The 26,442-nt window shown below is 39.9% G+C and overlaps 1 long non-coding RNA gene and 1 pseudogene across 2 annotated transcripts in view; both read left to right on the top strand.

Moving 5' to 3' along the window:
* The window catches only part of LOC118012264, a 217,446-nt gene that overhangs the window by 57,776 nt on the left and 133,228 nt on the right, over window positions 1–26,442 (top strand). The window lies entirely within an intron of this gene.
* On the top strand, window positions 16,261–16,412 carry LOC118012810 (annotated as a pseudogene).

Raw genomic sequence — 26,442 nt, 5'->3', positions numbered from 1 at the left:
ATCAGGTCAATCAAGTGTAATCTCTCTGGGGAAACACCAGTCCCTCTCCAGGTGTTTGGGATACACAGCAAGGCTCACTGACCACTTGACTGGGTCATCACTGGGTCTTCAACTCTGCAATCTTGCACATCTGTACATTTTTCTGCGCTGTCACGTACAGAAAGAGTGCTTCTTAAACTAGAAACAGATATAGAGCAGTAGCTGGAGAAGGTTAAGGAATTTGATTTAAGCTATTAGCTTCTGAAAAACAGAAAGCTATTTTCTAAGCCTCACTGTAAACTATAAACCTCTCTCCTCACGAGAGATGTGATCACTGTATGTCAACTGGACAGGCTTCATATTGGATTCAGCTACCCTTTTCAGTTTACCTGTTCTTTATGTGGAGAGCTGTACCATTGGAGAAGCTTGCTTCCAATTCAGGCAGATACTTTGTACAACATTTAAAAATCACACATAAGGCCTCACCTCTGCATATGGGCAATAAGAAAAGAAAAAAATAAAAATAAAATGGAAGACTGTTTCCAGAGAGGGATTTTCTCACTCACTGATATCAGCACAGAGCATCAGCCTGGAAAGAATGTTTTTGTAATAGAAATATTCAGTGAAAAGGCACCAATGAATTCCATTTATATCCTTAAAACGATAGAGGGAACATATGGCTTAGATTAGGAAAGTGAGAGTTAGCTATGAGGATGCATTTGCAGGAGACATTAATTAGGACTGAGAGTACCTCAAGCACTTGGGAAACAAATTTGTTTAATAAGCTCCATGGTTTGCAGATGCCTTTCCCTCGTCCTCCCCCATGATTCCAAGTGAAGCGGTTTTATCTGTTCAGAGCTAAGCATACTTGAGAAGTCACATGATTTTTGTGCTTCACTCCATTCACGTTTGGAAGCAAGTTGACAGGACCTTCGCAGGAGTAAGATATCTCTTACAGCAATGTACACCTGAGTGAGGACATCGTCATGCTAAATCAGGATCTTATTTTCAGCTTGATGTTTTCAGGGCTTTGCCTTTCAGGAGCCCTCCATTCACTGGACTCCTACAACTGAATGCTGATGTGCTGTCTATTCCTGGAGATGCTCTGCCCTGGGGTGTGCTTGAGTGGAGGATACTGCACGCATCCTGTCTTGTGTTTGTATCGGCTCCTACTGCTTCCTTTGATCAGTGGCTGACAAAATCTCTCTTGAGCTTTGTGGAGTGGATGAAGGCCATGTGTCTCAGCCAGAGTATTTGGAACTTGTTTTTTGGCATTGTCATAATGTTAATATTCTCTAGGAAGCTTTAAAACATGAGCACCAGGGCGCCTGGGTGGCTCAGTTGGTTAAGCGACTGCCTTCGGCTCAGGTCATGATCCTGGAGTCCTGGGATCGAGTGCCGCAACAGACTCCCTGCTGAGCAGGGAGTCTGCTTCTCCCTCTGATCCTCCCCCTCTCGTGCTCTCTCTCTGTCTCATTCTCTCTCTCAAATAAATAAATAAAATAAGAAAAAACAAAAAAACAAAAAAACATGAGCACCAGACCATAGGTACATGGAATTCTCTGGTGAATACTGGCTGGGACAGCTGACATATGGGTTATGTTGAATCCTCAAAAGCATATACTGTATCACTTTCTTAAGCTAGGAGGGCTGTAATGACTCTCTTGGGACAAATAAACATTTCCTGTGAGGTCCCTATTTGCTTAATTGCTAGCCTTGAGTTTTAAAATCCTTGCTACCCTAAGTGAACTCATTTTAATAAAATAAAAATTTTCAGCTCTTTTATTGGTGCTTGTTGGAGAAGGCAAAGATCAAATGGGAATTGAGGAAGAACTTGTTCTCTCATTGAGGCAACATTTGTGAGGTAAAATAGACCAGGGTAAGTGATTAAGAGTGAAGATTCTGGAGCCAGACTTCCAGGCTTTAAGTCCTAGCTCTACTACTTGCTTGCTTTAAATCTTGGGCTACTAAGGCAAATAAACTCTCTGTATCTCTGTTTCCTCATCTACAAAATGGGGATAATGATAGACTGAATGAGCTAATGCTTATAAAGCAATTAGTTTTTGCATATCAAAAGTACTTAATAAATGCAACTGTCCATTGGACAGAGCCCCATGCTGGTACTCTTGTTAATTTCAAGTGATCATCTGCCTTCAGAACTAGGTTGATTCTACAGGCCTAATCCATGATTCTCCTTCTTTCTTGAGGCTGGTGCTAAATGGTTTTCTGATGCTAGATAAGGGGTGTGAAACCCAAATACCTACTTGTCCTTGTTTATAGAATGTAGATTAATTCAATGCTGCTTATAGCTATGTTGGGAGAAAAACATAAGACCATTTTTATAAACACTTTCAGCTCCACTGGGATGGTGTACAGCAGGACCAGAAAATGATCTGTATAATAACTTGACTTATTAATCAAAACTTTCCCAAAATAATAACATTAATGCCATGATATGAGACACTTTCTAATCAACACTTTTTTAGCATCTAGATCCCTGAATCACAATAATATGAAATGTTATTGAAATATAACTGATTCCCAGATTGTGTCCACTAAAATATTTGATTTTGGTCAGTAATTTATTACAAACAAAACTAAAATTCACTTGCTTTTTTATTTCTAAGTTACCCCACCTAGTTCCAAAAGGGATTTAAGAATACTGAAAAGCGCTTGTTGAATATGTTCAAAAAATAGGAGTTATTAGCTTTTATCATCTGTGGCTTTCAGTATTAATACTTGATGGAAAGAAGTCAGTGATATTTTTCTTCTCAGTTTCATTTGAACACATCTTTGCTGCATGTGTTACTCATTATATCCAACAGAAACTGGGTAAGAAACTCTTTCCTAAAGAACAGAGACTTGTTAGAAAACTTGGGATTAAATAGCCATGTTCTTTATTTTTAGATTATGAACTAACTATAAATTGACAGCAAGTGGTCATGTTATTATAGTCTTTGACACCTCAGGGGAGGCCCTTCTTTCTGACCCCACCCAATCTTCAGTTCCTCTAGTGTGTTTGTGGTTACTCTTTTCGTAGTTCAATAACCGGGTTCCTTAGACAAGAGATGAATGTGGGGGGCGGGGGGATGAGAGGGTGTTTTCCCTTCATACATACCAGGACGTTAGTACATGTTGGTGATAGTCTATGTTTCTTTGCTACAGAACATAATAAATTTGAAGACAATCGAGGGAGTATAGGAAACTTGGGTCATAGTCCTACCATCCAGTTAACTGTGGGAACTCAGACCACTTTGTTTTCTTCAAACCCTGCTCTTCATATGTTAAATGAAGAGGATGAGCTGGTACTAAACTCTCCTTTCTGACTGTTGTACAGTGATCGTAAGATACTAGGAATCAGCAGAATTGTAGATCCTATAGCAGTTATTTTACACCTTGAGTGGATAATTCTTTAAAGTTATGTTTACTTTATTCATATAACACAAAACCAAAATATGGAGGTTTTAATATATTGGATATCTGATGCAGATATAACCAAAGCTTTTCATTCTGTTTTGTATCACTTTTGTGTCCTACTCTTATTAATATGTGCCCCTTGACTTCTATTTTACTCATTCTTGGAGGTAGGTGCATTTATGTATTTATTTGTTTTTTGTATAAAGTGGGAACATATAAGTGATTGAGAAGGAATATATTCTTGTCAGGCAAGTTGCTAAAAATTAATATGCATTAATTCAAGAAATTTTTATTCAGTAATCTAGTAAATAGGACTAAAATAATTCGTAACACATGTGGCTTGCCTCAAAGAAGCTTATGGTCTAGTGGGAATACAGAAAAGTAAATGGATAATTATAAAACTGCACAATACAGGTGATGGTTGGGGAAAGTATGGAGTGCAAAATGAGCATAGGTGGGCACCTAATCCAGCCCAGGGACATCACTGTGGATGTCCCAGAAGACATGACATGTGAGTAGATGACTGGAGTTAGGCAGAATATGGGATTCTTTCTGGCAGAGTAAAGCAGCATGTACAGGAACCTAGAGGTGAGAGAGAACCATAAATGTCCAGGAACTGAAAGTAATTTATAATATGTATCTGAGGGGGAGGGGGCAGCAGGAAGAGATGAGGCTGCAGAGGAACGCAAAGAATTTGAGTTTGATCCTGAAGGCAAATTGGAGGGTTTCCACAGAGGAATAACATATAATACTAACATTAAAAAACAAATGAAACAGGGGCGTTTGGATGGCTCAGTTGGTGAGGTGTCTGCCTTCAACTCAGGTCATGATCCTGGGGTCCCAGGATCAAGCCCCAAATCAGGCTCCCTGCTCAGCGGGGAGTCTGCTTCTCCCTCTCCTTCTACCCCTTTCCCCCTACTCATGTTCTCTCTCTCTCTTTGTCTCTCTCTCAAATAAGTAAATAAAATCTTTAAGAAAAATCAAAACAAATGAAACGGAACACTGACTGCAGTATGGCAAATGATTTGGATTTGGAGTGGAGCAGAACTGGAGGCAAGGAGATCAGAGTGCTGTATCAATAAGCTAAGGTAGAGGTAATGGTAGCAGAACCAAAAGGGGAAGCACTAAGGAAGAAGAAAAGATGGATTCAAGGAATATTAAGAAGATAAAATCAGTAGGCTTTGATGATTGATTCATTTAAAAAATATTTATTGGATTTCTGTGTCCAAACATTATGGAGTAGCTGGTGTTAAATATACCTGCTTGCTGTTAATAACTATGAAATTGGTATATGTGCTGCTGAAGCGAGCACAATAACTATGAAATTGGGACAAAATAAATAAAATAGTATCTGCAGGTATTACATAGCAGCTCAGTGTTGGGCTACAATGCTTGGGAAAGGGGAAACACATGAGGTCAGCTCTAGATTCACATAGTTCCTCCCAAAGGACATTGTCCAGACTATCATGTGGGGAGAGAGAACTCAAGAGAGCATCAGTTTTGCCAAATGAAGGATGTGTTTGTGGCTGTTCCGTTGGCTGATATTTGGATTTAGGACATCAAATATGGGAGACCTGCAGAGAAAAAACTCAAGAAATCTGAGTGGAAATTCTTCTCAGGTCCATGGTCAACTCCAGGACTATATACGTGTGGGTCAGAATTCCAAAAGGTCTGGAAGAGAGCCTTCTCCAGAAGGATGAGAGCTAAGGAGATTTCAGTGCAGGGAAGATGTGGGAGTGAGAGCCTACCCAGAGTGAGGATTCCCTGATGAAACCCCTAGACAGTTAATTGGATCCTAGAAAGCACATGGCAGGAGTATTATGTCTTAAGAGTGAAAGAAAAATGAGAATAGAGTATCCTAACAAAGCCTAAAGCCAACTTTCAATAGGATAAGCTACATCTGCATCTGCAGTAATGTTGTTGCCCTGTCATAGACAAAATGCAACCATCTTGAGGAGAGGACAAATCGTGCAGAGCCTCCAACATGTATTATCCCCAAGGCTGAGCATTCAATAAAAAATTATTACACGTGCAAGGGGGGAGGAAAAACATCCAATAATCAGGTGACATGACTATAAAAGTGAACCTAGAAATAGTGCTGACAAGAACTTTATAGAGTTTCCTATATGCAGATACTAGTTCAGCTGTGTGCAAGACAATCTCTGAACTCCTACAATTTATATCTTAGAGAAAACAGACAATAGACAAGATGGATCAGTAAGATATTGAGTATGTTAGATTATGAAAAAATGCTTTGGAGAAAAAGAAAGCATGGCAAGGAGATAGGGAGTATTGAGAGGGTGGGGTTTATGTGGGGGGCCAGGAAAAGCGTTAGTGTATTGGGCTGATGGAAAGGGAAATTAAAAGATGACAATCATGTTTTGAGCTTGTACTTTTATATTGCCTGGAGATGGACAACACAAGAGGAGGAGCAGAATTGTTTGTCAGAAGATGCTATTTTGAGAATGTTTAGTGTGAGATGTTGGTGAGGCTTTAATTGGACACAAGAATTTAGAGAACAGGAGATGTCTGTTCTAGATGTTAATTTGGAATTGATGAGCATACGATAACAGCTATGACTAACAGATAGTGTAAAATGAGAAGGGAAAAACATAAAGTACTTCAGAATTTAAAATACAGACATGACCAAATGAAGGGTGGCAAGTTCAGGCAAAAAAGACCGGGCCCTGTGCAGAGACCACTTTCAAAGATGATTTGGTGAATTGAGACTGTTCCCCAGACACACCCTGAGAAGAACAAGCTGAGAATGGCAGGACCATATTAAGGAAGGTGACACATCAGTGTCACCTCCAAAACAGTAGATTGCCCCTTCTAGGACACTTGGATTAAATGTGGGAAGCAGGCTGCACTGATACCCATGAAAATCTCAGACCCTGCCAGGTTCACTGTTGTCTCCTGTATTGTCACAACTGGAAATATAAGCTCTTGGCTGGTACCTCTGGGGACACCTTTCAGTTCAGAGTGCCTGCCTTCCACAACCTCCACCCCAGCATTGACCAAAGACTAGGATAGAAGGAGTCTCAGAGGGGGATATCCTTGGGACCTTTGTAGCAAGACCAGGTTTCTATGAATGGGGAGGTGGGGGAATGAGCCTCACCCAGGGACAGGTCCCCCTGTGCCTGACACACACATGCAGAAGAAGGAAATGGCATGGCCCTGCCATGACCCTCCAGGTGTGCTATAGGGCCCGGTGAGCCGAGAGAGACCTGAGCTCCAGGCTGCAGTCAGCTGGTCAACATCCCCCATGTACTGTGTAAATAGCCTCCCTTTCTCTGCATCAAGCAGAGCAAAGGAAGGCAGCCTGCTGCCCCCCTCCCCCAGACCAACTGATGTTAGCCCCAGTTGCCAGGTGCTGGTTTGTATTGGAGATGGAACCCTCCTTGGGGTTCCGAGTGGTCACCGGTGGCCCAGCGGACACTGGCAATCGGAGGCAAAGCTTGGAGGTCCTTCGGAGACATGGAGGGCCAACTGGTGACCACCAAAATGTCTCCCCATCTGGTCCTGGAGCAGCTGTGGACTGCTCTGGTGGTGATGTATGAATGTGTGACATGTGCCAGGAGTCTCTGGGTTTCACCAGGAGATCCTGGTGTGCACTGTGGTGATGGCATTCATAGTAACCAGTCAACATGGTTTAATGAGAGGAGACGGACTGCTGAGGAGGTGTTTTGCCCAAGATGAAGTGTCTGGGAAAGGCGTGGAGGAGATGGGACCAGAGACACAAGCTTGTGAAGCCCTCATGTCATCTGTGGGTAGAATGGAAATCCCAGCTGGTCTTCGGTGCAGCACATGGTGCAACTGCTTAAGGAAGGTCAGAAAAGCCAGCCTGCTAACCTTTGCCAGGTGAATGATGGAAATCCTGTCTTGGGAGCATCATGGGACCATGGAGAACCCCCTGGGAGGAAAACAACAGATGACTCCAATGACAGCCCTGATCTGCAGGGACATCCAGACCCACTGGTCCAAGAAACCACCAGCTAACTGCAGGTGCAGAGTTCAGGCAAAGGCAGAGGAGAAAGGAAGGCAGGTGCTCCAGAATCCAGGGGGACAGCGGGACACCAGCAAGGATGGGAGGCAACTCCAGACCCTGGGCCAGACCATGCTGAAGATGCTGCATGTGCTGGAGCTCATGAGATGTCATGCGGAAGGTGGGGGCTCAGAAGGAGAGGAAGCAGGAAGGCAGAGACTGGCAATGGCCCTGTCCACCTGTCAGCAGTCCCTCAGAAGGGCACCACTGACCATGGCGACTTCAATGTGCCCTTGGACGGTCCCGACACAGAGAAAGAAGAGCTGTCCAGGGAACTGTGGAGGAAAATCAGAGGACTGCATAGCTCACAGGACAAATAATGCACCTCCAAGCTGGGGAAGTGTCTTTGCCCATTGAAAATGCCCAGCTGGAAAGTGAGATTCAGAAGCTCCAGCTGAAGCTCCAAATACAGCCTGAGATTTGTGGAGAGCATGTCCTGTAACTAGAGAGAAAGTGGGCTGAGGAGGAAACACACCATGTGGAAATGGAGAAGCAGCTCCCCAAGGCATGCAGGAGCAGAATGCCATCCATCACACCTGCAACCTCTACAGGTAGATGGCCGATGACCTGGGTAGAGAGTTGCAGAGAACCACCTCCTCTCACGAGGAGGAGGTCCTTCTGTGTGAGGAGGGAAGTCAGAAGAGCCAGAGGGCCACTCTGTTGGCAGAGAGAGAGCTCCAGGAGCTGAGGAGAGAAAGCCACGGCCTTAGGCAGAGGCCCCATTGGGCCAAGGGTCCAGCCTGTCCCTCATGCACCTGCTGCTCCGCCTGCAGCCCTCGAGGGCCAGGGGCTCCCCTGCGTCTCCAGGTGCCCCAGGAGAAGCACGGGTGCACTGGCCAGACTCTGACTCAGCTTCCCAGTAGCCAGGCCCTGGACGCCCACACCCAGGGCACAATCGCTCCTGTGCTTCACCCCCAAGCCATGGCCATTGCTTTTTAAGTTTAGGTCAACCCTGTTATTTAGTTGATGCTACATAGTTCTCAGTGACGTTCCCTCTAGCAGATGAGTGTGAGATGGTATTTTTCAGTAAGTGTTTATTAAACATAAAATAAAATAAAATACAGATATGAGACCTAAAAGTGTATCAGTGAGACTAATAAATAACTGGATAGATGGGATAATCCAGTAGAATACATTGTCATGGAAGTAAATGTTTTTCCAGGAGGAAGTGGTCAGCAATACCAGGCACTGACAAATCAAACCATTTTCTTGGATTTAGAAACAAAGAACTTGGTAAAAATTGATGAGACTTACGATTAAAACGTGAGGCAGGATTCAGAGGGCATTGAGATGAGGAGAAAATAAGAGGTATATTTGTTAAGATATAAACAACTCTGAATCTGGCTTTTAAGGGCGCTAGTTGAAGAGGATTGTCAGGTTCTGGGAGTGAGAAGAGTGTGTGTGTGTTAAGAATGAAAGACTTAAACACATTTAAGTGTACTTATACTTTTTGAAGGACTACTTAACTATGCAATGTAGATGGGAAAAAGATGAGAGCATGATGATGTCTAGATTAGGTACATGGTATTTTAATTTCTAGGATGATTCTCTAGTGGCACTCTTGAGTCACAGAGGAAAATTTTAACTCTTGTTTCACAGTTACTCAAGTGATATTAATGTCAAATCTTGCACACCAGAACTTCTAGCTTTATCTCAGATTTTCTCTCATTTAACTAGTTATAAGTAGTTTTATTTAAAATATTTAAAAAGATACAAACTTTATGGCAATTTTTCTTTAACATTGGCTCAAGTGAAATTTTAGTGTAGCTCAGTTTATTTATATCTGAAATTAAACTAAAAACATTGCGGCAATCACTGTGAGATTGGAATCTCAAAATTAATTTTAAATGGAGGCATCTTTTGTTATGTACATAGTTAAACTTTCCTTTGTGTTTACACACATTATTCTTTGAACAGAATCTTTAAAATGTTTTTCTGTCTTCTTTAACTACTGAGCCCAAATTACAATCACTGGTATGTTAGTCAGTAATTGAGTATTTCCAAAACTTTTAAAGATTTATATGCTAATGGAATTTCTTCTATTAATGGATGTATATGGACAATGTGTACATACTTTTAGAAGTCCATTATCTTCATTATTCAAGTTCAAGTAAGAAATATTAATTCACGATGGTCCTGATTAAACTTCCAGGAATAAAGTGATAAAACATCCTAATATTTCTGAGAATTTGTGCCATAATACCCCCCCAAAAAAGGAAGTTTTGAAGGACATTTTTATGTTAGTGGAAATGAATTGTGACGAAAACATACTCATTGAATGTATTAAAATCGAATGTATTAAAATGGGCTTGCTTCTGACAAGATAGACATCAGTACTAAGAACTGATAATTATTACAGATTTACTAATAGAAATACATATTTTTTCAAGGCTCACCAGCTGATATTTGAGGCATTCAATTTTTCAGACTAATTTGGGAATTTTTTCCTGAGTTTTGATGGTTTTACAGACAGTTTGTTATTCATCTTGATATCTTCTGCACTGAAAACAGCTTGTTATCCTAAAGTGTCTCTTTATTCATGAATGGAGATCATCAAGAAAGATAAACTATTTCAACAAGTCATTTTGAAGAACTAATTATTGTTTTATTATACTGCTGGTGCTCAAAGTGATCATATGATGCTTAGGCTATCTTGGTTCTGATAAACTTGAAAACAACCAAAAGAATTTAGTGGGAATAATGACACTCTCTTATGTTGCTTGAGGGAGTGTATTGAACAGGGTGACTTGCTGTGCTCTTCAAACCAAGAGGGGAGATTATTCTTAACAGGGCACAAAACCAGATACTGATCTGTGTTCAGTTTAGCATTTCTGAAAGTCTAAAAACATCTTGAAATATATAGTTTAGTATGTGGTTTATATTTCATGAAGTTTATATTCTAAAGACAAATATGATTCATTACTTGGGAATTAAAGTCAAATTTTCACCTCAATAGGCTAAAGGTAGTTTAGCACCTAAATACCTCTTGTGAAGGAACTTACATGATTGACCTGGTGTAATGGAGTATTTGGATTTGAAGTTAGACTCCCAAACTTTTCCTTATGTGGATGAAGGCTGAAGGAGAGAAATACACATCTTTTTTACCCTGCTGTCCAGTAGTTGTTTTCATCTGAGGTGTGGTTGCTTTCCAGCCACAGGTGGTCTGACCCAGTGGCCATGCCTCCCTATAAGTCATTAAACCAAGGCTACTGAAGGGAAAGCTTCACCCTCCCTCCCTCCCCGTCATATCTTATCAAGAGTACTAGTGGGTTCTTTGTCTTATACTTTCAGGCCTTTTTGGAGGACACTAAATAGCCATGCTCTCAAGAAATCAGTCTCTGATTTCCATACAAGGACTAGGTCTGATATGGGGAGTAAGAGTCAGTCACTATACCTGCCGCTGGGAAGGTATTTTACACAAGATCTGCTGGATTATAATTTTGTGCTGCTTGGAGTGGAGGATCTGAGCTTTATGTCTTTGTATATCAGTTTCCATGTGTCCCCGGATTTTCCTGGAGTTTTGTGGAAAGACATATTAAAGAAAATTACAGCTCTTTACAACTCTTCTGTGTGCATAAAAGTGACTAATTAATCCTTGGTGTTGGTGGGCCCAAGAGAATGAGTGTACCAACAAGTCATCCAGTCAGGCATGACCAGTAATAAAGGAACCAGAAACGTGTTCTTGTAATTTAAAGCCAAACCTGACTTCAGTTTAAAGACAGCTCCTGATCTAATTGTGGCCTTGCTTATGGTAGTTAATTTTATGTATCAAGTTAACTGGGCCAGGATGCCCAGATAGGTCAAACATTATTCTGAATGTTTCTGTGAAGGTGTTTTATGGATGAGATTACCATTTAAATCTGTGGACTTTGAGTAAAGCACTTTCCATAGATGGATGAGTTTTATCCAGTCAGCTGAAAGCCTTATTAGAATGAAGATTGACCTTCCAGGGCAAGAAGGAATTCTGGCAGCAGACTGCCTGTAGACTCAATTTGCAATTCTTCCCTTCGTCTCCAGTCTGTTGGCCTCCTCCATTAGATCTGGGGTTTGCCAAGCCTCCACAATCAGGTGAACCAATTCCTTAAAATAAATCTCTCTATTTACATATATCCTGTTGCTTCTGTTTCTCCGAACAACCCTGGCCCATTATGTAATCATACCATTTCCATAATGCCTGGCATATGAGAGGAACTTAAAATTATTGAATGAATTGATTAATGAATAAAAATATATACCTGGAATTTTATTTGAAAAAAAAAATAGCTCAATATTGAATCTTGAGGTGATAAAGAATGGTTCTTGACACCTTTGAATCCAAAAATTGAAACTAAGGTGCAACCTTCCTTGCACATTGTTAAACTTGGCTTCAAAAAGATGTACTAGTTTAGGGAACAAAAGGTCTGCATTCTAGTCTTGGCATTGCTTATCATTAGCTTTGTGACCCTTGATCTCTCTAGGTCTCCAGTTGTTTCTTCAACGGTAAAATGACAGATGTGAGTAAGTTGATTTTTCAAGTCCCTTCGGTTGTAAAATGTCTTAATTCTGTAATTTCCTCTTTTTTTTTTTTTTAAAGATTTTATTTATTTATTTGACAGAGAGATAGCGAGACAGGGAACACAAGCAGGGGGAGTGGGAGAGGGAGAAGCAGGCTTCCCGCGGAGCAGGGAGCCCGATGTGGGGCTCGATCCCAGGACCCTGGATCATGACCTGAGCCGAAGGCAGATGCTTAACGACTGAGCCACCCAGGCGCCCCTGTAATTTCCTCTTATGGACCCTGCTACTGTGGTTATTCTGAGTGTATCACTAAATCCCATGGACTCCACTAACCAGCTGCCAATGCAGTGATATCGTAGGGCACATCAAGTCCTAAGAGTTACATGGTTAAGGGAGAAATAAGAGTGCTGTCACTGAACGCTACAGTGTTTCCTCTCCCCAGTAGGCACTGCAGAGAAAACTTGGAGACAGCAGAAGTTTACTACATTTACAATTGACAGATGAATGTTAAAATCCCTCTCACATTTTTCTTTGAGAGTAAAGGAAAGAAGGCCGCATCACTAAATTGTATCATGAATAAAAGTTCTCTCATTTACATTCATTGCCTTGCCTGCCCAGAAACTTGGTTATTTGGCAGCAACTTAATGTCTGGAGAAAGCTATAGGTTATTTTGCAACCCACATTTAATAGTATTGTCTAACAAATCTGATTTAATCTTTTCATTTTGTTGTCAATTTGAGAGTACAACACCAGCTCTAAACGATAAAATTTTAATGACCTGAACAATACTTTATGTTTAATCTCCAAACATATTTCTTTTATAGAAAATTCTGTGAATTTTCTGTCATATACATTGAATGGAGACATTCATCTGAGCTGAAAAAGAAAAGATCATTGCAATTGTGAATCTTGTCAAAGGACAAATGAAAATGTGTTCATTTTGGAGAAGACATAAGTTACAAAGTGCCTGCTTTTATTAAAAATCACGGTAAAAAAATTAAATATCAGCAAGATCAACATTAATTGGAATCTCAGGGTTTTTTCTCCCCCTAAAATAAAGTTGCTTTTTTGTTGTTGAAAACTCAATACTTGATATCGGAAGATAGAGACAAAAGAACATTTCAAATAATGAGAATCCCACCCACCGAACAATAGCTATGCTTAATGCATTGGTGTTTATTTTTTCGTAAGGTTTTTTATATACACCTGCCCCCCTTCCCAACTCACAAACACAAATCTGCACATAAACCAGATGTCTTCAAGACTGACTAGTCTGGAGGTGCCTGGGTGGCTCAGTCATTAAGTGTCTGCCTTTGGCTCACATCATAGTCCCAGGGTCCTGGGATGGAGCCCTGCATCAGACTCCCTGCTCCGCGGGAAACCTGCTTCTCCCTCTCCCACTCCCCCTGTTTGTGTTCCCTCTCAAGCTGTATCTCTCTCTGTCAAATAAATAAAATCTTAAAAAAAAAAAAAAGACTGACTAGTCTGTGACATCAAACTGAGGCCATGTCTCCTCTAATATTAAAATTATGAACTTCCAATCCTCCACATGACCATAGTTATAGAACCCTTGTCTTTCCTTGCATTTTAATGTTTTATGGGATTGGCCAAGAATTCCAATGTTTTTGACTCAAGCTGGAGGAATCCTCTCATGCATCTCACCTTGATGCAGAACTCTGGCCAGCCCCTGGAATGCCCCATTTGCCTCCCTGTACCTACTTCACACAACGTTTCCTTGGTTTGAAGGAGAAGGAGGCACCTTCCCTGGGTGTTAAGTTCAGTTATGGACATGCCTCTCCCAACCTGATAAGCCCCAGAGAATTTTTTTTTTTTTTCTTCTCAAGGTACACTTCTAGGTACTCAAGTGACTGGATCAGGCGTTAGCTTTACACTATTGGCAAAACCAAGTCTCTTCTGATGGCATAGGTCAAGTGTTGAGAGAAGACCCTAAGTCCAGACCTGCAGACTGTAGCTTCCTAGGTTTTTTTTTTCCCAGATTCCAGTTGTTCTTTCTTCCATTCAGGTCTCAGCCAGGGCGCCCCCTGCTTCAAAAGAGCAGATATTTGAATCACAAAATGAACTGAATTTTAACATAGATCCTTTTTCTTCTAGAAATTATCTTGACCCTATGTAAATTTGTGGATATCATTGAATACCTGGGGGAAGGGGCTCATCTGCTTCACCAGTCAAGAGCATCTCAGAGATGGGCCTTGCCTTGCCAAATATACCTAATTATCATTTTTTCCTCTGAACATTAGCTAGGTACTGGTCTTGCAGAAACGTTTCTGCTAGGGAAGATGGGTAGCATAATGGTTACATAAACAACCACTGGATCCAGATAGCTCACATTTAAAGCTCTGCTCTATCATTTGCTGGCTGATGACCTTGTGAAATTTACCCAACAGCTGTCCCCATCAGTAAAACAGGGCTGATGACAATTGTACCTTTCTCATATGTAGTTATGGGGACTAAATGTATGAATACTGTTTAACATTGTTCCTGGTTCATAGTGAGGGCTCAGTTAACATTAGCCATTACTGCTTCAGTGATTGTAATAATTAAAAGGGCTTCCAAAAGTTATTCCATCCAGAACAATCAAAAGAGAAGTATCATTACTGAAGCTAAAAAATTGATAGTAAATTTTAAATATCACTTTTCCATTATATAAAAAAATAAAGTCTTAATCCCTTGGTGCCCTGTTTTGCACCATTTAATTTTAAATGTTGTTTTTTTAAGCCCATACATTTTTGTAGTTTTTCTATAACTCCCCACAATATATTGTGAAACTCTTCTCCTTGTCAAAAGCTATACTTCTATAATATTTTTAAATTTATTATCCTATTTATAGAACTATATTTTATCAATCACTTCTTGTTTTCTTGTTTCCAGTGTTATAAATGTTAATGAAAGAAGGTCTCATGAGTAGGTGGTCACATGGCTTCTTAATTATTTTTTTGAGACAAATACCAGAAAAGAAATTTTAAAGCTTTTAAAATATACTGCTAAATTGCCTCCAGACACTTACTAGTTTATACCAGAGTCAGTGGCCCTGCCCCTTCACCAATAGAGAGCACTTAAAAACTAAATGTTTAATAATTTGATAGAAAAAGCATGTTGCCATATGTGTATTTCTTTACTAATAGGTTGAATGGTTTTTGTAATAGACTTTTTTTTAAAGATTTATTTTAGAGAGAGAGGAAGAGCGTGGCAGGGGGGCAAGGAGGCGGGGATAAGGAGACGGAAAGGGAGAGACTCTCCAGCAGTCTCTGCTGAGTGCAGAGCCTTAGGTGGGGCTTGATCCCATGACTCTGAAAGCATGACTTGAGCTGAAACCAAGAGTCAGACACCCAACAAACTGAGCTACCCAGGCCCCCCTAGACTTTATTTTTTAGAGCAGTTTTAGGTTCACAGTGAAATTGAGAGGAAGAAATTTCCCATATATCCCAGCCCCCACATATACATAATGTCTGTCACTATCAACATCCCCCACTAGAGTGGGTACATTTGTCCCAATGATGAACATACACTGACACATCATTATCACCCAGAGTTCATAGTTTATATTAGAGTTCACTGTTGGTGTCACGGTAGGTTTTTTTTTTTTCTTTTTTAAAGATTTTATTTATTTATTTGACAGAGAAAGACACAGCGAGAGAGGGAACACAAACGGGGAGTGGGAGAGGGAGAAGCAGGCTCCCTGCCGAGCAGGGAGCCCGATGCGGGACTCGATCCAGGGACTCCAGGATCATGACCTGAGCCGAAGGCAGTCGCTTAACCAACTGAGCCACCCAGGCGCCCCTCACGGTAGGTTTTTAATCTATTCTTTTTGAGTTAGTTATGTTCCTAGCCTATTTTTCCTTTTTTAAAAAGATTTTTTAATTTATTCATTAGAGAGAGAGAGCACGAGAAGGGGGGAGGGTCAGAGGGAGAAGCAGACTCCCCGCTGAGCAGGGAGCCCGATGCGGGACTCGATCCCGGGACTCCAGGATCATGACCTGAGCCGAAGGCAGTCGCTTAACCAACTGAGCCACCCAGGCGCCCCTCACGGTAGGTTTTTAATCTATTCTTTTTGAGTTAGTTATGTTCCTAGCCTATTTTTCCTTTTTTTGCTTTTTTAAAAAGATTTTTTAATTTATTCATTAGAGAGAGAGCACGAGAAGGGGGGAGGGTCAGAGGGAGAAGCAGGCTCCTCGCCGAGCAGGGAGCCCGATGCGGGACTCGATCCCGGGACTCCGGGATCATGACCTGAGCCGAAGGCAGACGCTTAACCGACTGAGCCACCCAGGCGCCCTTTCCTTTCATTGCTTTAAAAGAGCTTTTTATATAGCTTCGCGCAGCGGCAGTATCGTAGCCAATGAGGTTTATCCGAGGCGTGATTATTGCTAATTGAAAAGAGCTTTTTATATATATGTAGGAGAGTCACAAGTTTCCTTAGTGCTATCAAGAAAGAAGGAAATTTAGCTTATTAATTTTCTATAACTAGTCCAGTGTTTCCCATGAGCCCTCACTCTTGGGGAAGTGGACTGGTGAAAGTTGTGGAGAAGCAGAACTTAAATTTATCAACGAATGTATCTCAGGTCTAACTTAAACATTCGTTCTTTAGATTAATCTTAAGTACATGCTCAGACTTTAAGGTATACTTTCCTTCTCCTTGCTCTTTCACCAAGGCGATACCTGATATGTTTGTGTATTGGCAGGGATAGGTATTTATGTGATCCCATAGGGTACAAAGGTATTTGTGTAATCATCTGTGACGTTTATTATCTATCTAGTTACTTGACTCTCTGATGGAATCTTCTGTTGACGCTGAAGCTGGTCTCTTGCCTTGGTCAGGGTCTGGTGACCCCCTTGGCTGCCTCAGCTGGAGCCTTGTCACATTCCATCTAGCTCTGGCTTAATTTCTCCACTCTTCTGCCTTGGAAACATTTCTATCTTCAGCAAGAGCCAAAGGAAGCCTGGTACTATACACTCAGGCTCTTTTTCTTCCCAACCACTTCAGGAGGCCATTTTTGTCTTTTTCAGACTTTCAAGTTGGGAGTGGGGGACAAACCTTTCCTGCTTATGGCTTTTCTCTTTATCTTTCTAAAACCTCACTCCTGTCTGGGATTTTGGTTCAGGAGAGAAGAGTTAGGATACTTTTATCTGATTATTTACTTCCCCTACTTTTTTCTTTTCCACACTCAGGTAGGGTAGAATTGGCAGGTTTTCTTTCACTTCCTGTCTAGCTGGAACTTTCTTTGGAACTCCCCTCATATTCTGTTCCTGGAGGTGTTTTAATCATGGAAGGAGCCCTTTGCGCTGAATCCGCTAGTTTTGGCAATTAGAAGTGGAAACCTTGAGGCAACTACAAACCAGAGCCTATACAGGGCAAAATGCATTATTTTGATATTCCCCAGATACTATTCATTTTATAAATATATTTGTACATATAGAATCAGATGTTCAGATCAGATAGAATTGAGGTCTCTCATGTAGGTTACAAATGTTTATGCCCCATTTTTTCCTTTTCATAAAAAAGTTATGTTTCTTATAGTAGAGAAGTTCTACAGTTTCATGCAGTCAATCTACCAATTGCATGTTCTATGGTTTCTACATTTTGTAAAACTTAGAAAGCATTTTCCCTCATCAAGGAAAAATTATGTTCACATTTATTTCCTTCAAATATTTTTTGGCTCAATTTTTTTTTTTTTACTTTACCTGGAGGCATTTGGTATAAAGTGTAGTATAGCCATATATATTATATACATGATAGCAATCTAAATCTAAATATATATATTTATTTATAAATACATATATGTAAATACATATATTTGTAGATATACATATCTACACATGTATATATATTTAATAATCAACTCCAGCTCTTTATATTTATTGAACAGTCCTTTTTTCTTACTAGTTTGAAGTATACTAAATTCTTATTTGCTTGTCTTTGTTTCTACCCTGTTCCATTAATATACCTGTGTGTTCCTTTCCTATTTCAACAGTATATTTTTAAAGCTAGCTTTGCAATATTTGAATATCTTTGTTTGCGCTCTTTCCCTCATTGTTTTCATTTTTCTGCATTTTCTTGGATTTTTCATGAATTTCATTCAAGAGATTTCTAGAATAATATTTACTTTACCCCAAAATTGATTGTCATTCTATTTGGAGTACATTAAATTTTAAGATCAAATTACCTTAAAAAAATACAAAATCTATTTTTTTGATAGAGCTTGTTAACACTCATTAATTCAGGGCATGGCAATAATTACCTGAATCTCTACCCTTCCCATCATCGAAAGTACAATTTAAAAATTGCCAGGTAGACTAAGGTGTCAAGGTTTATCTAGGCAACAAAACCCAAGAAAATATTTATGACTTAAATATTTGGGAATTGGACAAAAAATTGTTTTGCCTTATATTGTCTAGATAAATAATGTAAATTTATATATGTACATGTATGAATTCCAAGATTCCCTTCCTTCTGATTTCAGAAAGTGTTAGTGGTTTTCCGTTATTATACCTATCAAGTTCCAACACTTTACACTTTCATCTGTTTTAACAATTTCAATAACTGAACAAATAGGGTATAGAGGTTGACTATCAATTTTACCCTTGCTTTTGCTTTTTCCTCTTTTTTCTTATGTTTTAATTATATCAAATTTTTTATGTGACCTCTAAATTATAGTTTTCTTTCAGTCAATATTATCCTTTCAGGCCTAAATTTATGAAAATAACCCCACATTAATCAATAGACTCATTTTCTCCTGTGAGTATGGATGGATAGATGGTTGTATTCCCTTTGAACTAAATCTTTTCTCTCAATAACTATCTATGGTATGTACCTTGACAATGAAGATTGTGTTTATTGGAGGGACTTTAGGGTGTTGGATTTTGCACAGTCTCCTGTAATGACCTTCTGCACTGTGAAGAGTCAAGGTCAACTCATTGGCTACTTTGCCACTCTCATCCTTTGTGCCTTCCAAATACTTAGGTTTGAGTGAATTGAGAGGGACAAGGAGGGGCTGATGATTTGGGTGATGTGTGGAAAGTCATCTGTAAGAATTGTAGAAGTTTATAATCATTCATCTTAGAGCTCACAAGCAAAGTAAAGGATCTAGCCACTTGACACTTTTACCCCTTCAATGCTCTAAACATTTCTCTTGGCTCAGCATTGGGAAATAAAGGAGCAGACCAGCCAAGCTAGAAGGGGGAAAAATAATGAATGCGAAGGGATAACTTGACCTGAAGAGCATCCAGATTAGCCATTCCATCATTAGGTGCCACCAGTTGGAGGCAAGTGATTGTAAGTTTTCACTCATCTATAAAGATTTCTATGATTTTATTTTCATCTAAAATATTTTTACACTAATCCTTAGAATATTTAATTTTACAAAAAAAATAAAACATGATTTCTTCATATAAAGTTATATTCTATGCTTTTAGCACCTTAAGTTATTTTTAATGAAAGAATTATGTTATAAGTTTTAGCTCATGGCAATAAATTAGCAAAAACTGAGTTTACTTGGTATATCATAACCACCCACATTTAGCACAGGTGTTCAGCAAAAGATTTAGGAACTGTTTTGGAAGCTCTCATTAGCTGAGATAAATTGGCAGAATATCTATACTATTAAACTGTTCAAGTACATATTTTCTTTCTTGATCATTTTGTAGAGGTCTCATAAATATCCACAGCTGGCATGCTTGTCTTTCAGGAAGTTCTTAAATGTATCAGTAGCACTAAAGCCCAGTATTTTAATGGTTCTAAATGTCAGAGCAGTTGGCTGGCCATAGGACATTGAGCAAACCCAACAAAAACTCCAACTCACCAGATGAACCTCATTTCATCCCCAAGGCCCTTTTGTTTCTGAAGCAGTTCATGGGATCTGTATAGACCAGAGTGGTTTTTCCTAAGGGAACTAATTGCTTATAAGAACAATGATGAGGGGGCGCCTGGGTGGCTCAGTTGGTTAAGCGACTGCCTTCGGCTCAGGTCATGATCCTGGAGTCCCGGGATCGAGTCCCACGTTGGGCTCCCTGCTCATCACGGAGTCTGCCTCTCTCTCTGACCCTCCCCCCTCTCATGCTCTCTCTATCTCATTCTCTCTCTCAAATAAATAAATAAAATCTTAAAAAAAAAAAAGAACAATGATGAGGGTAAATTTGAAGTCTACCATGACGTTTCAAGCAAGAGGAATTAAAATAGCAAAAATGCCACTGCAAAATATAAGTTATGCTGGAAGGGCTCTGGCTTCCAGGGAAAATCGTTATTTTAATCAAATAACGATGGGAAGGGTTCCACATAAAGATGTCAGATGTTACGATAGTGAGTTAACTTTCTGATTACTTGCCAGTGTGACAGTCTGAGAAGGCACAGGCTAGGAGAGGACAGAGGATGAGTTATCACATGCTGACACTCTGAAGCCACTTGGTCCCTGAATGGAAACATGAAGTTAGGATGTAGATGCAGAATGAGAGAGATGAACTACTGGAAAGGAAAATGCTTTCTTCACACTTGTGGCAAGGGAAACCCTGACCAATAGCATTTGGACTAAAGAGTTATACAGTGTTAAAAAAAAAATTATATAGTGTGAGTCAGAGAATAAAGAAGCCAATGTGAATATTTCAAACAGGGAATTTAATATTGGACACTGTTTACGTAGGTGATGTAAGGGCCAAGGAGCCCCATAGGAGATGGTGAGCAAATTCAGAGATTAACCACAGCAGGAAACCTCCAGACCCCTAGGACTGGAGGGGCGGAGGGGAGGTAGTGTTACTGGAGCCCAGAGGCTGGGACTGTGCAATAGAAGCTGAAACCACAGAATGAAGAGCTATTTGCTGGGAGATGGAATCAGAGAGGAGACTCAGTGAAGACTAATAACATCCTTGGAGGCAGAGAGAAGGGGAGAAGTACTCTGGCCTCACTCCTTAGCTGGCCCTCCAAACTTCCATCATTGCCTCCCATTGGCCAAGCCTACCTATATGCCAGAGGGCAAGGGAGCCTGGGAAATGTGTCTTCTTGTAACAGAGAGCACAGGAAGGGCACGACTCAAGCAGATCTGAGCAAAAAGAAGCACAACCAACCATCTTGCCTTACCTCATACAGAGTATTTTAAATATTGAGGGCTGCCTCCTAAGAAATTTTGGAACCGATGTTTTATGTTTTGGAACATAAGTACCAGTAAAAATGTTAATATTTCTTTCTGCTCTGTAACTGCAATAAAAAAAATACAAATGCTATTGAAATAAGAGAATTTGATGGTCATCTAAAATATTACCTTTGACTTTCTATGGGATTGTGCTTACCTACATAGAAATAAGAAAGAGTCCAAAGACAGAGAAAGGGAGATACAAATAGGACCATCATGGTGCCCCCAAATCAAGAAACCACTGTTCTCTGTGTTATTTGTTTCATTTCCCCTTTTGTAGCACCATGGCATTAAGTCTATTTGGTTAAAAATAATAATTAACATTTATTGAATTCTCACTATTTGCCAGACAAAATCTAAATAGTTCACATGTGTTACCTCATTTAATAATCAAAACAAATCTACAAGGATGGTACTTTATTACCCTGTTTTGTAGGTGAAGTAAACCAAGGAGTAGAGGGGAATTTACCCACAGTCACATACCTACCTGGTATGTGACAGGGACCATATTTCAACTTCGCAGCTCATCCGCAGAGCCCATGCTGAACCATGATGGTATACAGCCCACTCTCTCAGGTAGTCTCAGGGAAACCTGGTGGACTAGTAACATGCCCACAGACTTTATCAAGAGCAGAGGTACTGATCTGAAGAAGTGGGTTAGTGAAGTTCTAAGGCTCTCTTTGGACAACTGCGCTTGAACATCCACCAACAAGTGGGCGAAGAAATTGTCTGGTGTCCAAATGGGAGTCATGAGAGAGTAGTGGTCAAGCACACAGAGTCTAGCCAGTTTGACCTGGCTTCTTAGGTATTTTGCATAGATTTGGGGTGTTAGTTACTTTGTGAAATAATAATGAGTGTTTACCTATAGGGCAGTTGTAAGAATGAAATGAAATAATATAAGTAAAGCATAAATAATATAAGTGAAATAATATAAGCGAATGAAATAATATGTCTCATAGTTATTACCATATTCAATGAGTAGTTGTTGTTATAATCACTACTATTATTGTTATTATTATCAAATGAAGGAGGGGATCAATTTGGAGCCCAGATTATCCCCTTCTTATATTAGTATAATAAGTCCCAGTTAACCACTGATTCATCCCCCCAAATCTATCTTGCCATATAGGAGACTAATATTAATAAGCCCTTCTGAAGACTATAGCTTAAACTCTGGTTTAATTCTAAATTCTCTACCCTGTTAAATACAGCAAAGTAAACAAAATCAACTCCCCACTGAAGACCTCTTTGAGGCCTACACGAATAAAAAAATCCTTTAGAGCTTGTGGTGTCTAAATGGGTTGTCTGTCCAATCAGATGGGGGCCCCCAAATGTGGGGCAATGATTGAGTGGAAGCCAGTGACACAGGTGGTGAAAGAATTCACCTGAGGCGGAACAAGGTGATAGAAGTTTATTGAACACACCTGCAAGGGAGCGGCGACCGACAGCAGAGGAGGGGCTGTCTGTAATGAGGCAGTGGGTGGGGGCTGTTTTAAAAGGGGGAAGGTGAGGAGGTATGGCAATGGCTGGAATACTCCCTTTTTTGGTAACTGTATCAAGTTGTAAGTAGCCCATTGGTTAGGTAGGGCCTATGGGCATTTTGAAGTGGGTCCCCTAATGGGCTGGTCTGTATTCACCCAGGGGTGTCACTGTGGGCCCTTTTCTACATTCCATCACTCAAGCCTGTTTGCCTAAAAGTGGCCTCTACAGAGCTCTCTCAGTACTGTCTCCAATATGACCCCCAAAATATGTTGTAATAGTAGCTCCCTTTGGTCTTCCTCTTTGTAAGTTAAGTTCTTAGAACATTCAAACTATGCAATATCCCCTAGGCTTGTCCCATTCCTCTGTCTTCCTGGTCATGTGGTGTTTCCCCTCTACCTAGGAAATCACTCCCTCCTTCAACCTACCTGTAGTTCTTTATCTTAGGTCCATCTTACATGAACGTATTCCACAAAGCCTTTTCTTATCTACTCAAATAAATGCAATGTCTCTTTGATCTCTGAACTCCACACATTTGCTCCTCACCCATGCAGGTATCATTTAAGACCTTGTATTTTATTTCTGAACTTACCTTATCCCTTCTTGTTAAGATAAAGACTCAGGAACTGATTTTATATCTGCAACATTCATTGTGCCTTGCACAGAAAAGTCCTTCAAAAAATATTTGTAGAATTAAATTTAATATAGAGAAAATTTTGAGGAATACAATTTCCACTTCAGTTATCAGTCTTGGTCCTGCTTCTCTGCTCAGCTGTTTCTGACTGAAGACTTTCTTCCCTGGTTTCAGATTTACCATTATTAAGTAAACTCTGCATTGAAGAGGCCTTTGTTGAAAAGAGATCTTCAATGAGAAACATTCTGCCATTCATTTTGCTGATACATAAGGCCAAAAGAGTTTTGCCTTTAAACTCAACCTACTACAGGGCACCTGGGTGGTGCAGTCAGTTAAGCGGCCAACTCTTGGTTTCGGCTCAGGTCTTGAGATCAAGTCCTGTGTTAGGGCCTGGGCTCAGTGTGGAGTCTGCTTGAGATTCTCTCTCCCTCTGCCCCTCCTGCTCATGCTTTCTTTCTCTCTCTAAAATAAATAAATAAATCTTAAAAAAAAAAAAAACCCAGACCCAACCTACTACAGCCTTTGGAATGGCTCCTTAATTGACCATTAAGCATGCACATGCACATATAAACTCTTTAGTGAATTGAGAGACATTCCACCAAACAAAGCTTGCTTTCCACAGCCTCCAAGGGGATAAGCATCTTTTGAAAGAATCAAGACCTTCACCCACCCTTCTACTGAAGGAGATCATGTTACTTCAAAGAAGGTAGGACACACAAAACTCATAGCTCAGAACACACATACACACACAAACCAGGTTTCACTTCTTTTTTCTTTTCAAATTCATAGATACTATGGAAACTGGTAAGATGAATCGAAGGAGAAAAATTCTGATTTCTTGAATTTTATGTATATGTATATGTATATGTTGTGATAAAGATGAATGTGGTAGAGAAGTGAACACATTTTGAAACAATGCTTTTGTTGACATCATTTGGCAGTAGGGTTTGCTGGGAGTGTATGTATTAAACAGTGTAGGAAGAACTATCCAGTGAGGGAAACAGGATAAAATGCAAAGTCCCAACTTTTTAGATTTGTGTCTCCAGAACGTCTCTGTAACAGTGTGGCAAGGCTTCAGGCTTGAAGAACTTAGCCATTGCATTTGGATTTTTAAAAGATCCCATGCCATAAATTTTGGTTGCAATTAGAGCTTATAAAAAGAAAAATACGGGGCGCCTGGGTGGCTCAGTCGTTAAGCGTCTGCCTTCGGCTCAGGTCATGATCCCAGGGTCCTGGGATCGAGTCCCATATCGGGCTCCCTGCTCAGCAGGAAGCCTGCTTCTCCCTCTCCCACTCCCCCTGCTTGTGTTCCCTCTCTCGCTGTGTCTCTCTCTGTCAATTAAATAAATAAAATCTTTAAAAAAAAAAAAAAGAAAAAAGAAAAATACCCTAGGAGTTATTAATATGTAAATCTAGTAATTTGAAAAATTGAATGATCTCAGGTTAGGGTTTCTGAATGTATGGCATCTAATTTTGGCCAAAATGACATCATACTTCCACAGTTCTGCGTAAGTTGACAGTAAATTGCATAATATTTCTTTAAAATTAACACAGAGAAAGAGTGTTTAGGGAGAGCATAAGGTAAGAATGCAAATGTGGCTACAATGCATCATACCAATGATCCACATAGTCTGAACGTTCATCCTCAAAGTAGCCAATATCATGCTTTGGTAGGAAAAAAAAAAATCCAGTAACAAAGGAGATCGCATCTTTATAAATGGGGCAGAATGGCTCCTTTAAAAATGTTCTCTTTTATCTCTTTCAAACTTGAGTGTTTTATCCCAATACCAGTACCAGCAGAATAACCAATTATTCTTATCTCTGCCAGTAGTCCTTCCATTGAGAGGGATAGTGTTGATAGGTGGAAATGTTTCTTGGAATTGCTCAGTGGCCAAGCCTGTAGACACAGCTGGAATCAATCTTGAAATGGGATGCATGGCTAATCAGTTTACAATATGGACATAGGATTTGACTGCTATTACCCTGCTTACAAGCACTTAAAACAATCTCAAATAACCTGAAATAATTGATTTGTTTTGAAACCTAGATACATAGGTCTTTTGCCTGACTAAAATAATAAATTGGTATAGTTAGCAGGCTGCATTAATCAGTTTATGTCCTTTTAATACCACAAACACCAAGGGGCACCCCATATTCTTTTATCACGCTGAAATCTGGCTCAGACACAGATTCTTCAATTTCAGTTCTCTGTCTCTATAGTCATATGAAGGGCAGATTTGTGAATAAGAGCATGGCTCTCTCAAAGTTAAGAATTGTTTTCATATATTTTGCTTTATTTTAATAATCTTTTGTGAATGTGTCAGGTACATAAATGTAATTGTTTTTATGTAGCTATTTGTATTTAACCCTATTACAGTTCAGCCTTTGTGTAAAGAAGTAAGCAAGTCTCTTGTTTTTCAAAAACCTTGCCCAGTTAAAGCTCCAAAAGTGTCACCTGGTTTGAATATTCAAGGTTTGGAAAATTCAAGTGAATCAGTCTATGTGGGAAATAATCATTGGCTTTGGAGTAAGAAACCTTGGGTTTGAATGTTAGCTCTACTGATTAGCTGGCTGATTAGAGCAAGTAATTTAAATTCTGAGCCTCATTTTCTTTTGAAACTTGGAGTTAGTAGTCTCTACCATACCTTCATTCATTCTTTCTTTCATTTATCCAATATTTATTAGACACTTTCTAGGTGTTAGGCACTTTACTAGATTTTAGTGATACAAAGAATGAATAATAACTCACTCAGTACACTCCAGGGACTTGTAAGTTAGAGGTGTGTTGAAAGTAATTAAGGCACTATTGTGAGGCATATCATAATTGGTATAGGACCAAAATGCCAGGAAATTGAAGATGAAAGTGAATTTATTTCTCTGCTTTGGGGGAAGGTTTAAAAAGAGATAACATGTAATATAGTCCCAACGCAAAAAGAAGATGAACAGACATGGAGATATGAACAAGATGGCTTATTTAGAGAACTGTAGAGAACATTGTGAGATTGTTATAGAATATGGGGGATGGAGTAAAAGGAAGCATTTCTTTGCCATGGAAATCTAACTGTAGTATCTATTGGTCCCACATCACTTTCATGCTTATCTGTCCTTTCAAAGAAATCTAATGGATTATTCAAGCATTTTTTTTCTCTTTGAAAACATGGTCCACCTTCCCATATGTTGTGTTGGGGGAGGGGCGTGCGCGCACCGCTTAAGTGTTCAGTAATGCTTCTTTTTATTATGGGTTTATTCATACTTCCAGA

This window comes from Mirounga leonina, unplaced genomic scaffold (assembly GCF_011800145.1).
Source record: "Mirounga leonina isolate KUSES-001 unplaced genomic scaffold, KU_Mleo_1.0 Mir_151, whole genome shotgun sequence".
NCBI lineage: Eukaryota > Metazoa > Chordata > Mammalia > Carnivora > Phocidae > Mirounga > Mirounga leonina.
This window is presented reverse-complemented; position numbering and strand designations above follow the sequence as displayed.